Source organism: Danio rerio, chromosome 17 (genome assembly GCF_049306965.1).
Source record: "Danio rerio strain Tuebingen ecotype United States chromosome 17, GRCz12tu, whole genome shotgun sequence".
NCBI classification, from domain to species: Eukaryota; Metazoa; Chordata; class Actinopteri; order Cypriniformes; family Danionidae; genus Danio; species Danio rerio.
In genome coordinates, this window is record NC_133192.1 from 29,371,891 (window position 1) to 29,386,455 (window position 14,565).

Here is a 14,565-nt window from a genome sequence, read left to right on the forward strand (position 1 = left end):
CTAAAATTTAAAATAAAGTTGGCTAATGTGAACTTTTCAATTCTCAAAAAATCAAATCCCATTCTTTTACAGGCAAATCTCTTCTTCTTTTGAGAGTGCCTTTTCATGCAGCAAGCTGTTTTTAAGCTCACAGTTCACCAAAATAAATGCCGGTTGAGGTTAAATCATTGGGAAAATTGCTCTCATAGCGGGAAGCGCTTTGCAAAATGTCATTTCCAGTCTATTTCAGAGGTGTATGCGTCACCGCGCTTTTTCTCTTTGGCTCTCTCTCACTCACAATCACGCTCTCTCGCTAACATGCATTTGAGACTCTCTTTCACCTATTCTGCAAAAGCTTTATACGGAATTGTTTTTGTTAGTGTGTGCTTTACATGTTGGTGGATATAAGCATGCATGCATTTGTGTCGTCTTCATGGCCTCTGACCTCTGGCTTGTTGTGCTTTATGTAATGTGCATCTGTCTCCTGTTGGCACACTGCTGCTGCTATGTTGCCAGTGTGCACACACACACACACACACATGCACAGAAGATGGGCATGAACATTAAGTCACTTGTTTCTTTTCCTTTGCAGAAAAGCTTACTGGAGAGCCATGGCACTGATTGGCTCTTTTTGGCTCAGCATCCCACAGAGCAGTATTTCCGTCCAGGGTCACAATACACTTCTATTGCACACAGAGCTGTGTGTTTCACTGTTCCCAAACCTAGTGCAGCTGCCTAATGCTCATGGTACTGTAAATATTACTAGACATAACTTTCCTTAGCTCAAAATTCCTAAAAGTCTTTAAAAAAACTGACCTTTAAAAACACTAGTTTAACCTACTTTTAATTTTTTTAATTGAATAGGTAAAAATTTGTGGGGGTATTCATAAATTCATTTTCTTTACAGCTTAGTCCCTTTATTAATCAAGGGGTTGCCACCGCAGAATGAACTTGCAAATCAATCAAGCATATGTTTTACGCAGCGAATGCCCTTCCAGCCACAACCCAACAATGTGAAACACCCATACGCACTCTTTCACACACATACACTACAGCTAATTTAGCTTATTCAATTCATCTATATCACGTCTTTGGAATATGGGGAAAACTGGAGCACCTGGAGGAAACTGACCCAGCCGTGGCACAAACCAACAACCTTTTTGCTGTGATGTGTTCATGCTACCAACTGTGCCACCGTGACACCTCTAGAAGTAATCAGATCTTATTATTTTAGATAGCCATTATACATATGCGGGATATCAAATGAAGAGCTGTTTATCAAAACTGCGGCTGTTAGCCATAAAGAAAATGAAAAAACTGCATTTGTGTAAAGAAAAATTAAGTGAGATAGGCATGCATCACTCAAGATGCATTTCTTAATTATGCTTCTGTCATTTTCAGGATCTACCTGGAGAGTGATAAAGACCAGTGGTTTACCAGTCACCCGTCAATCACGAATGCTAGCTTGTTTGAACATGTTTGAATTAAATTATAATACAAGACAAATATTGGTTAAGAAATGTACATGCTTGTTACATTATACTACAAAAACTGCCTGTAGCTTTTAATTAGTTAGCATTTTCCATATATTTTTGCGTTTATATTGCATTTTCAGACCTTGATATTTACTCTGACTTCTTAATTTTAATTTTTATTGTACTTTTCAACACATGCTCATGAAAAGGGACATCCCTGCTTGGACATTTAGCAAAAACATAATGTTGCATTTCGTTTGGAAATGTCCATGTGGAATGGTGCTAAAAAAGGATTATTTAGAAGTGTAATGGATTATTAGCTCAATAAATGCCTGATGAATATTGCTAGATGGTTAATGCTTTATTGCATTTGAAAATGACACAACACCAACAACAATGCTGAATATTGCTAAAATAAATTTTAGCCATTTCACTTGAAACGGGCCCTGCGACAGTAGTAGCCTCTACTTATGCTCAAAATAATATATATTGTGTAAACCAAATATTAGATTTGGTTTTCTTGTCACGGTTCAGTATGTGTATGTGTTGAGGTTATCATTTTTTATTTTATTATTGTTATTATATTTTTAAATCATTTGATGGTGATGCAAGTGTTTGGAGTATCTGACTTAAATGTATGTATATCTTATGGACAGAGGCATCACAAGTGGATTGAAAAGGTGACACAGAGTGTATAAGGCCCTGGCAGTTTAGGGGCCCTTAGGCAGGCAGCATGGGGGTCCCGACGCTATAGCGTCAGAATGTCTATATTTATGAGCTGGCTAAGTCTGAGTCTAAAGGAAAAGCAAACGTTCAGGAAAGATTTTTTTTAAAGAGAAATGTATGGTGTTATTATTATTCTAATTATTATATTATTATTATTACATTTTTATTTATTTATTTTTTATTATTATCATCTTCATCATCATCATTATTAGTGAATTTAGATCCACCTCTTTGGATTCCTTAGCTTAATGGGAAAGGCTTCTCTGTGATTGATGATGCCTCTGATTTTGCTTCTGAATCATTTCCCCTGCAATCTGACAATTAAATTTAATGCTTATGAGCTTCGCATGGTTTCTCATTCCCCTCACGCCGCTGCGAGATCCACCCAGCCAGTCAACCTCAACAGAGAGTTCCTACGCATTTATTGAGGCAAACAAACTCTCCTGAGGAGAAAACTAGAGATGGTGACATTTATTTCCTTGAGACAAACTGCAAATAAAACCCACTCATTCATTTCAAAATGGGTGTAAAACCAGTTAAAACCAGCCATGTGTTGATTTGAGTTTCCTCAGCCTTCGGGCCTGGCTGGGTTTCATATTTTAGACTGGTTTCACTTGTCACGACTTAGGGAGGCATTTTGCAATGCATCACCCTCTATTATAAATGATGAAGTCGAATCTGAATAATGAATTGCAGTGCCTTTGCCATCTGCAATGAGAGGGAGTGAGAAAGAGCAGCTAAAAGAAATCTGAAGTCTGTGGTTGGTGAAGTTGATGAAAGGGGAAAAAACTGTGTGTAAAAAGCACAAAAGACCTCAATTTGAAGAGCAGATGGGGATACATTTTATTCCTCGCACTGTTTTTCATAAGCACAATGGAAATAATATAAACCAGAACCAAACTAAATCAAGTGAAACGCTGCATAAAGTGCAAGACACCTGCACACCTTTCTGTACCTTTCAAATGTCTTCTCAGTTCCTCGACGGGAGTAATAACTTTCAGATGGTGACAGTAGTGTGTCGCATGACTGCCTGCATTATAAACATTTATACCCTTTTCTACATACTATTAAATTACACGTGGCAGAAAAAAAAGAATGCAAGCTTCTCTTTTTACATTGTTATAAAGAAGTAGCACTGCATAAGATCAATTTGTAAACTGAATGCACAGAACTACACATTTTTTAAATCAATGTAAACAGGTTACCTTGAAGTTACACTCCATAAAGTGAACATAGAGAGCATTTACTTTCCTAGTCTCATTAAAGCAATGTGCACATACAATTCACCACTGAGTTTCCTGACTGCTCATTGTTGGGGGTTAAAAAGTTACATAATACAGCATTAAATGAAAAGAATTTGATGAATTTATTTGGACTCAATAAGCTGATACTGGGCTGTGTTTTCCACCATGCACAGTACTATGAGTAAATTCTGCAAATTACAACCTCACTGTTTGCTGTTTTTATTCTTTACACATTTATGTGTCGTGTTGTTGCCAAACAACAGCAACAAATACAGCACAAGGTTGGCCTGGCTATACAGTGGTATTGTTCAGAAAATCAAAGGGTCTCGCATCTCAACACATCTTACAGTGATCAGTGATCTTGATGCAGTCATGATGCAATTCTGTCTTCTGAAATTCGCTAGTATTTGAAAGGAAGGGTGTGTTTAAGCTTTTTGAGGTCTCTTATATGGCAATGTTTTGTGTCGACATTAACTCGAAATGGCTCTTTTGTTGAGAATAGTTTGCTTTAAACACGGTGCACTTTCAAATTTAAACCCGGATGTTTTCATTCACTTAGAGCTGTGTTACACACTGCATGCAAGATTATTTTTTAAAAATTTGAGATATTGGTTTTAATATGCATTGTGTATATGTATATACACTTACCGGCCACTTTATTAGGTACTAGTACCCTACTAGTACTAGGTACTAGGATCGCTTATGTATTCAGAACTTCCTTAATCCTTCATGGCATAGATTCAACAAGGTACTAGAAATATTCCTCAAAAATTATGTCCATATTAACATGATAGCATTACGCAGTTGCTGCAGATTTGTCAACTGCACAATCCATGATGCGTGTCTCCTGTTTTAGCAAATCTTAAAGGTATTTCTATCAGCTCGAACCAGTCTGGCCATTCTCCTCTGACCTATGCATCAACAAGGCATTTGCACCCACAGAACTCGCTTACTCTGATATTTTCTCTTTTTCTGACCATTCTTTGTAAACCCTAAAGATGGTTGTGCATGAAAGTCCCAATAGATCAGCATTTTCTTAAATACTCAGACCAGCTCGTCTGGCACAAACATCCACGGCACATTCAAAGTCACTTAAATCACCTTTATTCCCCATTCTGATGCTCTGTTTGAACTGCAGCAGATCGTCTTGACCATGTCTACATGCCTAAAGGCATTAAGTTGTTGCTGTTTAGAAATTTAAGTTGACGAGCCATTGGACAGATGTACCTAATAAAGTGGCCGGTGAGTATCGATTGATAGATGGATGGACAGACGGACAAATGGATTGATGTGTGTTAGTTTTTAACCCATGATCATGATGTGGTGTTGAAGCTTCTGTATGTCATACTCATTCTAGTGTTTCTAATTCAATGGGACAGTCTCAGTCTGTGCTGACACATCGATTATGCAGTTGAATATTGATTGAGCCAAAGTCAAACCACTGCAGATTCCCCATTTCCATAATTGGTCACACAGTTGAGCCTCTAATAAAATTTTTTTTTTTTTAAACTGCACCAATTTATTACATTATTGACCATGTGTTTATGTTTTGACACTAGAGGTTTCCAAGATATGTTCAATATACACAGCTAGTTGTATTTTTTAATTTGTTTTCACAATACATCATGCAGAGGTGTAATTTCATCCACATGTTAGTTCCACCCTTTGGTTTTTTGTATGTGTATCTGTTATTGGGTTTGTACTCTTATTTTAGCTGAGGAAATCAGATCCTTGTGGTTGGCTCACTGAGGCATTTTAAGACTGAATTATGGAACTGCAGAGCCACAAGTCTTTTAAAGATCCTGGTGCTACAGTTTCTACTGTCGAACTGAGGAGTCTCACATCCATATAACAGACACCCAAGCCTTTTAACTGGGTCTGCGGTAAACGTGGAATTCAGTGTTTGCTCACACGTACGCTTGATCAGTGTTACTGAACAGCTTCAGACTTAGGCTTTTTCAGCCACATACACTAGGATTTTTTTGTCTTTGTGTTACAGAAAGTAATCTTAGAAGGACAGGGAGAAAATCTATAGTTTGTACATAGATTGGATATACAGTGCTCAGCATATATAAGTGCACACCTCACCAATCTGTCTTTTAAATTCATATTTTTAATAGGAAGCTAAACAATATTATATTTGTGCATATACATTATATTAGGCAGTACTGGAGCTTGTCAAACAAAATAACTTACGATAATGCTCATCCAAATTTATGTTTTAAAAATTCATTTATTCATTCATTTTCTATTCGGTTTAGTCCCTTTATTAATCTGGGGTCACCACAGCGGAATTAACTCTTTCAGCACATGTTTTATGCAGCGGATGCCCTTGTATTTAAAAATTAAATACAAATTTTAAAAAGAGGAAAAATCAAGAGAAGCAAAAAAAAAAAAGGTAAAAAATTTGTTAAAATTTTGTAGGTTGTAATTTTGTTTGCAATATTTTGCTTGAATTTCATTGTATTATCTTTCAATTTCTAAATATGTTTGGTGACTAAAATTTTATTTTAATAAATATACCTATTTAATAAATCTGTTTTGTTTAAACGCACCAAAATAACTTGCCTATATTTACTGAGAAATGAATGAAAACATGCATTTTCTAAATAATGTGTACTCAATTATGATGAGCACTGTAACAATTGGTGATATCTGACTGAATCAATCCTTCTAGAAATTTAGAAATACACACACACACACACACACACACACACATACACACACATATAAATCTCACATTGAGAGTCACTAAAGTACTTCATGGGGAGCCACTAAATCATTCATTGAAGAGGCTCAAAAATGTAAATTCATCCAATGAAACATGTAAAGTCTTCATTTGTGTGAATAATTGAATCATTATTTTAAGCTATTTCATAAAAATATGCAAATTTATTCTGTAATTATACAAGTGACGTCAAGAGATTTAAAAAGGCAATCTGCTTAATTAGTTTATTATTTAATTATCTAATTGGATATAACTAAATAATTTATTTTTGCATGTTATTTTGTTATGGTGTCTATTCAGAAACAGTAAGGCTTTATTTATTTTGCTGAAAGAATTGTCAAATTTCTAAAAGGGACTTGTTTTTAAAGCAGCTAACAAACATCTGACTTCATTGTAATATATGAAAGAAACATGGCATTTGAATCTTATTCTTAAGTTGGGTCTGTTTTCATTTTAGTGAATCCAATTCCACTAACCAAATCTGGTTCTTATAGATTATCGCATCTAATTTAATTTTTTTTTTTTAAAGAAAAAAAAGAGCTGTTTCTGGTTCATTGTTAGAGGACTCGAGGCTGGGAGAGTTCATAGTGCATTCCTTCAAATAAATTACTCGTTTAAGCAAAGGTATATCAAAGGTTCTTCCTTGCACAAAATGTATATGCCACATGTATTGCATTTGGCAATGCTTCAATTTGACAAATTTTAACCAATTTCTGTATGTTTGCTGTGGTTAGTCATAGTGCCGATTATAATGAACTGTGCAAACATGTAACATAAGTTCCTTCCCAGCAGTCACACAATGGCATAAGACATTAATATTAGATTTAGGTTGTGATGTCAATTTGACGAATTCAATGTCTAGCCCTCATCTAAGGACAATGTTATTTTGATGTCTAATAATGACATCAAATTATGTAGATTTAGTTTGATTTTAGGTGTGTGGGAATGTCGCCAAAATCCAACTTAAAGACAACATCTTAAACCAATGTCATATTGATATTTTGACAATATTGACATTTATTCATCAGGTATGACATCCAAAATCCAACATCTGATACATGTCGTAGTGATAACGTCCACAACATCAAGCTTTAACATCATTAGATGCTGATTTTAGGTTAACCATTGGACATTTGTTCTAATGTCAACCCCATTTTCATTTCCAAACAAAATGCAACATCCCTACGACGTTGGGGTACAACATCAATCTGACATCATGTTGACATTCTGTGCCTACTGGATTGTCCTCGCAGATAGATGCAACTGTAAACTGCTTGTTGCTTTTCATGAATGATCGAAAAAGTCAAGAACTAATTACCACAATTTAAATGTGTGCATCATATCAAATCTCTGGTTCTTTGAAGTTTGGAACAGGTTTTTGATACCCAATCCTATTTTTAAGAAAGATGAAATGGTCGTCTATTCTCTCCACTTCTCTCGTAAATGTCAATAAGAGCTCATAGGTCAAAGGTTGAGCAGGTTAACAGCTTGTATTCTCTCAATGCTGAGCTGCACATCAGTAGAGGTCATCAACAGGTCACTAACGTTAGATAGAAGAAGACACTGTGTGTGTCTGTGCATCTGAAATAGTAGTGCCCTCTCCAGCCCTACACAGACAGAAGTCTCTCTTCTTCAGGATCTGAGCTCCTCACTGCTGTGTGAGGAATTCATATGTGAGTCGAGATATGGGAAAATGAAATATGCTGTAGAGCTTGTGTGTGTGTGTCTGTTTTCACATGTGGGTGTAGAGTAGAAAGTTAATACATGCGAAACTTCAAATACGTCCGTGGCTGGTTGTTTTTTAGATTATTACAAACTTCATAATGCATGGACTGAGTCATAAAAGACTATGGTTGTGTTTGTGTTTTATTACTGGTTAAATTTTATATTAAGTGTCTTTTACTGCTTTGTATTTAAATCAAACATATGAAATCATTAAACACTTTATATCAAAGGAAACAATCTAAAGCGTCCAAATAACACTGCTTTATTAATCTGCCTTTATTATTTTAGGGCGGTGGTTAGCACTGTCACCTCACAGCAAGAAGGTCGCTGGTTTGAATCCCGGCTGGGCCAGTTGACATTTCTTTGTAGAGTTTGCATATTCTTCCCTTGTTCACCTGAGTTACCTCCTGTTGCTCCGGTTTCCCCCACAGTCCAAAAAAATGTGATGCAGGTGAATTGAATAAACTAGATTGTTCGTAGTGTGTGGGTGTGTGTAAATCAGTGTGTATGATGTTTCCTGATACTGGGTTGCGGCTGGAAGGCCATCCGCTGTGTAAAACATATGCTGGAATAATTGGCACTTCATTACACTGTGGTTACTACTGTGTGGAGTTATCAGGTGCTCCAATTTCCCCCACAGTCCAAAGGACTGCAGTATAGGTTAATTGGGCAAACATAATTAGCCTCAGTGTATGAGTGTGTGTGCTGCATAAAACATATGCCAGAATAGTTGTCGGTTCATTCCGCTGTAGCAAACTCTGATAAATAAGATACTGGCCCCACTTTATATTGTGGCCTAACTAATATGTACTTACATAGGAGTAAATAGTTTGTTAAAATGTACTTATTTTGTAAATACATGTATTTACTGTGTACTTATGCTTGATTAATGTATGTAATTACATCTGTAACTAACTTTTGTAATTACTTTTGTAAATACACTGTTGACCATCCCTTACACCTTAACCTACCCTTAAACCTACCCATGCTACCAAACCTGTCCACAACCCAAACTCTATTCCAACTTAAAAGCACCACAAGTGTTCACAAATACATTATAAACACAGTAAGTACATTGTTTTTATTTTTTGATGTAAGTACATAGTAGTTAGGGACACTTAATATGAAGTGGGACCAAGATACTAAACCAAAAAAATGAATGAATTAATAATTAGAGACATGAAAAAAAATATTTAATATTTTTCCACTAATAACACTTTAACACTATTCATGGGCGATTGTTGATTGTTTTCATGAAAGAAATAATCTAGATTAATGGACATTTGTCTGTCATCTTTTGTTTAATCATTGCTGATGAGAAATATTCAAATTAATCAATTGATTCACCACAGACATTCATTTTATGCCTGACATGGAGAATTAAAGTTCATTGTTTGCATCAAATATCGTTCACATCTTCAGCCTGCGCTTCTGATTTTACTTAGAACAACAAAGAGGAAACATTTGTAAATGTGAGGTCATGATTGTTCACATACAAGCAACTCTATATTTTTTCTGCTTGCTATATTCACAGTACGGCCATATTTATATCCACACACATGGACAAACACACATACACACACGTCACTTGCTTCTCTCTATGGTCCCCCTGACAACAGATCCAGCACCTCAGACCAGATGCTTCACAATTACCCACAATTCCCCTGGAATAGTTCCCGCCTCATTGAGTCTTCAGCCAAAGTCAGACAGCTGCATCTCGTCAACACACACACACACACACACACACACACACACACACACACACACACATACACACACACACACACACACACACTGATGTGACCCCCAGCCTCACCCCATCTGCTTTGGCCAAGATGATGTCACCTATTTCCCAACAGGTTAGACACACCTAAAAGCTTGATTTCATTTCATTCATATTTTTATGGGCTCAAAAGTTTAAAGGTCCCCTGAAGTGCCTTTAATGTGTGTTCAATGTGTTTTATTTGAACTGAGACAGGAAGGCGATTCAGGCCATATAGAGTAACGCCCAAATTAAAAAAACCCCGAAACAATAGTATTATTTCTCAGCACAGCCAGTCAGAGTCGGTGAGCTAAAGCACATCTGCCTCCTGAAAACCAGTTTATAAAAGTAATGCTGAAAACAGATTGTGTGATTCAAAATATGGCATTTGGTGTATAATTTGTGGGTCTTATACATTTTGTGGTCTGCTCCGACTCGTGCATATGATGCTCTCTGTGCTTGACTGGAGCAGACTTGTATGCATATTTATAAGTCTGAATTGTTTATCCCCTATATAGTGTGCTATGTGTCATTCATAATAATATAATTGTGTAAACAGACATATTTGAATGTTCAAGCTTTCTGTAGGCTGACTGTGTGCATTTGTGTGTGTGTGTGCACTTTGCCTCTCTTGATTGCCTTAGATTATATGTATTTTTGTATTTATTTATTGTATATGCACAGCTTTCTGGAGTTCTTGCCTACATAGTTACAACTAATAAATGCATTACAGCTCACAATAACACAGTGCCAGCTACTATTTTTCTTATACATGCTGGAAAACCTTCTGTATGAATGTTCTGCAGAGATGGCAAAAATACACACATCCTCAAGTATAGATAGTCATGTTTAAAATGACTCTGGTAAAAGTACTGATTACACTTTTATACCCAAGTAAAAGTAAAGAAAAACAGCGTTACTATTACATGATTTAGTTTCACTTAGCAGGTAACTATCCGGTTTCACCCACAGTCTAAAGTCATGCGGTATGAGTGAATAGATAAACTAAATTGGTTGTAGTGTATAAGTGATATGTGAATGTGAGAGTGTATGCGGGTTTCCCAGTACAGAGTTACAGCTGGAAGGGCATCCACTGTGTAAAACATATGCTGGAATAATTGGTGGTTCATTCCACTATGGCGACTCATGATAAATCAGGGACTATAAATCAGGGACTAAATGATAGTGAGTGAGGATAGGTAACTAGATCTCACATTCTATTGATTCATTATTATAAATTGTTACATTTCAATTTTCTATGTGAAATGTTTGTTGCCAATTTTATGAAAGTAGCCAAGCAACATTACACCCTGTAACATTGCACAACACTGCTCTATAAGTCGCCCCATGTATCGTCATCCTGACACACAGTCTTCAGCCTGTCATTCATGTTTATACACTCTAAAATAAATCTATCTTTTTAAATAATATAGACATTATTAATAATTTCTTTCATTTTACATTGCATTTTGTTCAAATATATTTATTTTATTTATTTATTTATTTATTTATTTATTTTTGCTAAAATGAATACTTATTGTATTTGACTGGAATTGTTTTGCATTATGCTAAAGCTGCTATATTTTCTTCAAAGAGCAGCTCTCATACATAACCCGTTATTTCAGTGTTTATTTTTTCCAAGGTTGTGGATATTTTACTTAATGGATAAACATTAATTCTGTTAATACATTTATTCTATGCTAAAAGCAACATACACATGCGTGTCTACGACCCACAAAACATGTGCATGATCTTTTTCACAGGATAAATTCAGAATCTTTTACATTACATTTTTATTCATTAATTGCCCAGTATAGTTACTTTTGTATTTGTTAAAAAATAAATTTAGGACAACAGTTTATAAAATCACATGATCAATAATAATAAAAAATCAATAAAAAAATAAAACTCGATTAGGAATTATGAACTTCAGAAATAAAGGAAATCAAGGCATAACATATTTAAAGTATTTGATTGTTTTACTACATGTACAAATCTTTTTTTTTTTTTTTTTTTTTTTTTTTTTTTTTTTTTGCTGTATCAGTTTGAAAAACCAGAGAAATCACATGCAGTATCGGAAGTGGACAAAAGAATCTAATCTTAAGCAATTACGTGGCTTAGTTTTGAACTGGAATGTGTCTCTCTTCTTGTTTACCTGTGATCCGACTGAGCGAAATGTGTGTTATTATCTTATAAACAGGGCAGCATCAGTGATGTTATATTCTCCATCTTACCCATCTTTGTCGTCATCCTTACCTTTCTCACAGTAATCCTCATAAACTAGCCTACAGTGCGTGATAGCCTTGGCTGAAAAAGCCACACACTGCAGCACGCAGGCACCCAATGATGGAAAAAATAGATTGATTGCATCAAAAAGGTGCCTTAAACTGTGCAATGACAAAAAATACTATAGAGTGTTACATTTTGCACATTTTTTTGTGTAAAAAATGAAAGGAGTAAAAGAAAAAAGTTGCCAAACAAATAAATAGTGGAGTAAAGTACTGATACCAGAAAAATATACTCAAGAATAGCAAAGTATTTGTACTTTACTTCCCATCTGTTCTGTTACATCTGAATAAATGGTCGGTTTTGGAAGCAGCTATAGATGTTCAGATTTGAAGCAAAAGTTCATGGTGGTGTCATAAAAAATCATTGTTGTTTTTTGGAGGAAGTGACAAACTATATGTTTTGAATACTTATATATATACGTATATTTTCTAGATGCAAATATTCACTGTTTTGGAGCATTCTCTTATAGATAACCTTGAGACTGTGGAATACTTACATTTAGATTTCAGCCAATGCTTGCTCTGTGCAAAATGATGATAGGATTAACCTTAATATCACACGTCAGTAAGTGTCATGTTCTGTCAGTGTTGCTTTAGGCATAAGGAAGTGGAAGTCAGAGATCTGCTTTTCCACCCAGATGACTTATTTATTTACCTGCACAAACATGCTTTTATTTTAGCCCAGCTGAAAAGGGCAAGTGGCCCACAAAAAGCACAAAATGTTACAGGCCGTATAAGGAAACAATAAAAGAAAGAGTAGAATAAATGTGATAGAGGCAAGGGAAAGGACTGAAGTAACTTAATTACATCCTCAGTAATGAAGGAGCGAGGGATGGGTGTGGAGGAGAGGAGAAAAGGTGTAGACAAAATGTTCTGCTCAGAAAGGCCTTGGACTTCAGCAAAATGTTTTCAGTAATAGTTTTGTGCCTTGGAGCATTGTAAATTTTAATGAATGATAAAAAACCAATTATCAGTAGTCACATTTTAATACATGAACCAGCCAACTGACCTTTTCATAGGGAGCCGAGAAAATGGCCCTCCAGCAAAATTGTTGTTTTTTGCTTTTCTCTTTGCTTCCAGTTTAAAATAAATGTATTTTTAAAAAGACTCTCTTTACCTTTTTCTCAAGCTCAAGTTTTTAGTTTTTGTATTTACAGAATGGTTCAAAGCCATGGCTGTGCAGTCACTTGTATGTGATATTAGCAATTCAGTTTTAATTAGGCAAAAGAGGTGACTTTATTATCCTTACAGCATTCCTCATTTACCATATTTTTTTTTATAAAATATTTAAAAAATCTAAAAAATACAAACCTAATATTTGTGATTATCTGTTCATACAAGGTCAAAATTATGAATCATATGTATGTACAGTTGAAGCCAGAATTATTAGCCCCCATTTCTATTAAATTATTATTATTTTTTTTTTTAATATTTCCCAAATTATGTTTAACAGAAATTTTTTTACAGGAAATTTTCACAGTATGTCTGATGATGTTTTTTTCTTATTAAAGTCTTATTTATTTTATTATAGCTTGAATAATAGCAGTTTTAATTTATTTATTTTTTTTTACAATTTTTTTTACTATTTTAATATATAACAGTTCTGTTTGGTTCTTAAATCTGATTGGCTGATAACCATGAAATATGCTGACATCACGATGTTACTGTAGTATATGCGATATGAAGTTTTCTCAACGTAAGTTTCAAAGTACATGATACATCTGGTAAGTGACATTTTAAGTCGATCTCTCTCTTTTGTATTTTATTGTTCTGTATTTATACAACATTAACTGGTAGTGTTTGATTTGCTTTGGCTTTTTCCAGGTTAATTATTGTGATATCCTGATTGCAACAGAGAAATACTGAAATCTTTGTACATTGATGGTATTTGATGTTGTTCAACCGTATAATCTTAAATTTTGAGCAAAAATTCTGTTTTGTCTTCACTTAGACATTAAGCTAGAGAATCATTCAAATACTAGCTCTAATATGATGCATGCCTACCACCAGTGCTGATATACTGCCATATTGCACTGCTACTCATTTAATATTGCTTATAGAGCTTTTGTGGATAAACTTATTGCAAAAAAAAAAAAAAATGAAAAGCACATGTGTGACCTGAGCAAAAACTCCTGAACAAAAACCCTGAGTGTACAACATGTGCTTACTGTTCTGATGATGAAATTCACATCGCACGCAATTTATACTGAGACACACAAATAAAGCCAACCCAGTCTCATTGGAAATATGTGCCCAGGGCTACATTTTTAAGAACTGAGAAATATGTACCCTGCACTAAACGTGCTTGTGGTCGATATGTAAATTTTTGACCATTTCAAATAAGTTACTGGTGCATATTTTCTCATAGGTGCAATTTTTCGTAAATCCACTAGAGAGCAATGTCTTTCTCAAGTGTGTCTATGAGACAAGCCGGTCTGCTTGTCATCAAGCATTATATATCACCCATTCCCTAAACCCAATAGATGTTGTTTTCAAAGCTAGAAAAGAAAAGCCATCGCAGTCACTTGCTTTTACCATGACCTCACACTGCTCTTTTGGGGTTTCATTTGCCAGACTCAAACTCTGGCCTGCTTTGCGTTCCAAGCCCGGCTCTGTTCGTGGTGAGCTAACAAACAAA

The 14,565-nt window shown here is 35.2% G+C and overlaps 1 protein-coding gene across 6 annotated transcripts in view; it reads left to right on the plus strand.

Annotated features, from left to right (window-relative positions):
• Positions 1-14,565, plus strand: part of LOC141378579 (uncharacterized) — a 173,503-nt gene that overhangs the window by 64,625 nt on the left and 94,313 nt on the right. Inside the window, exon 5 of one of the 6 annotated variants that reach the window (XR_012393426.1) lies at positions 572-1,801. The exons of 4 other annotated variants lie outside the window; for them this stretch is intronic. The gene's annotated coding sequence lies outside the window, so the exon portion shown is untranslated. Of the gene's footprint in view, positions 1-571; positions 1,802-14,565 lie in introns of those variants that run through there. One more of the 6 variants, XR_012393427.1, reaches the window with a different exon arrangement.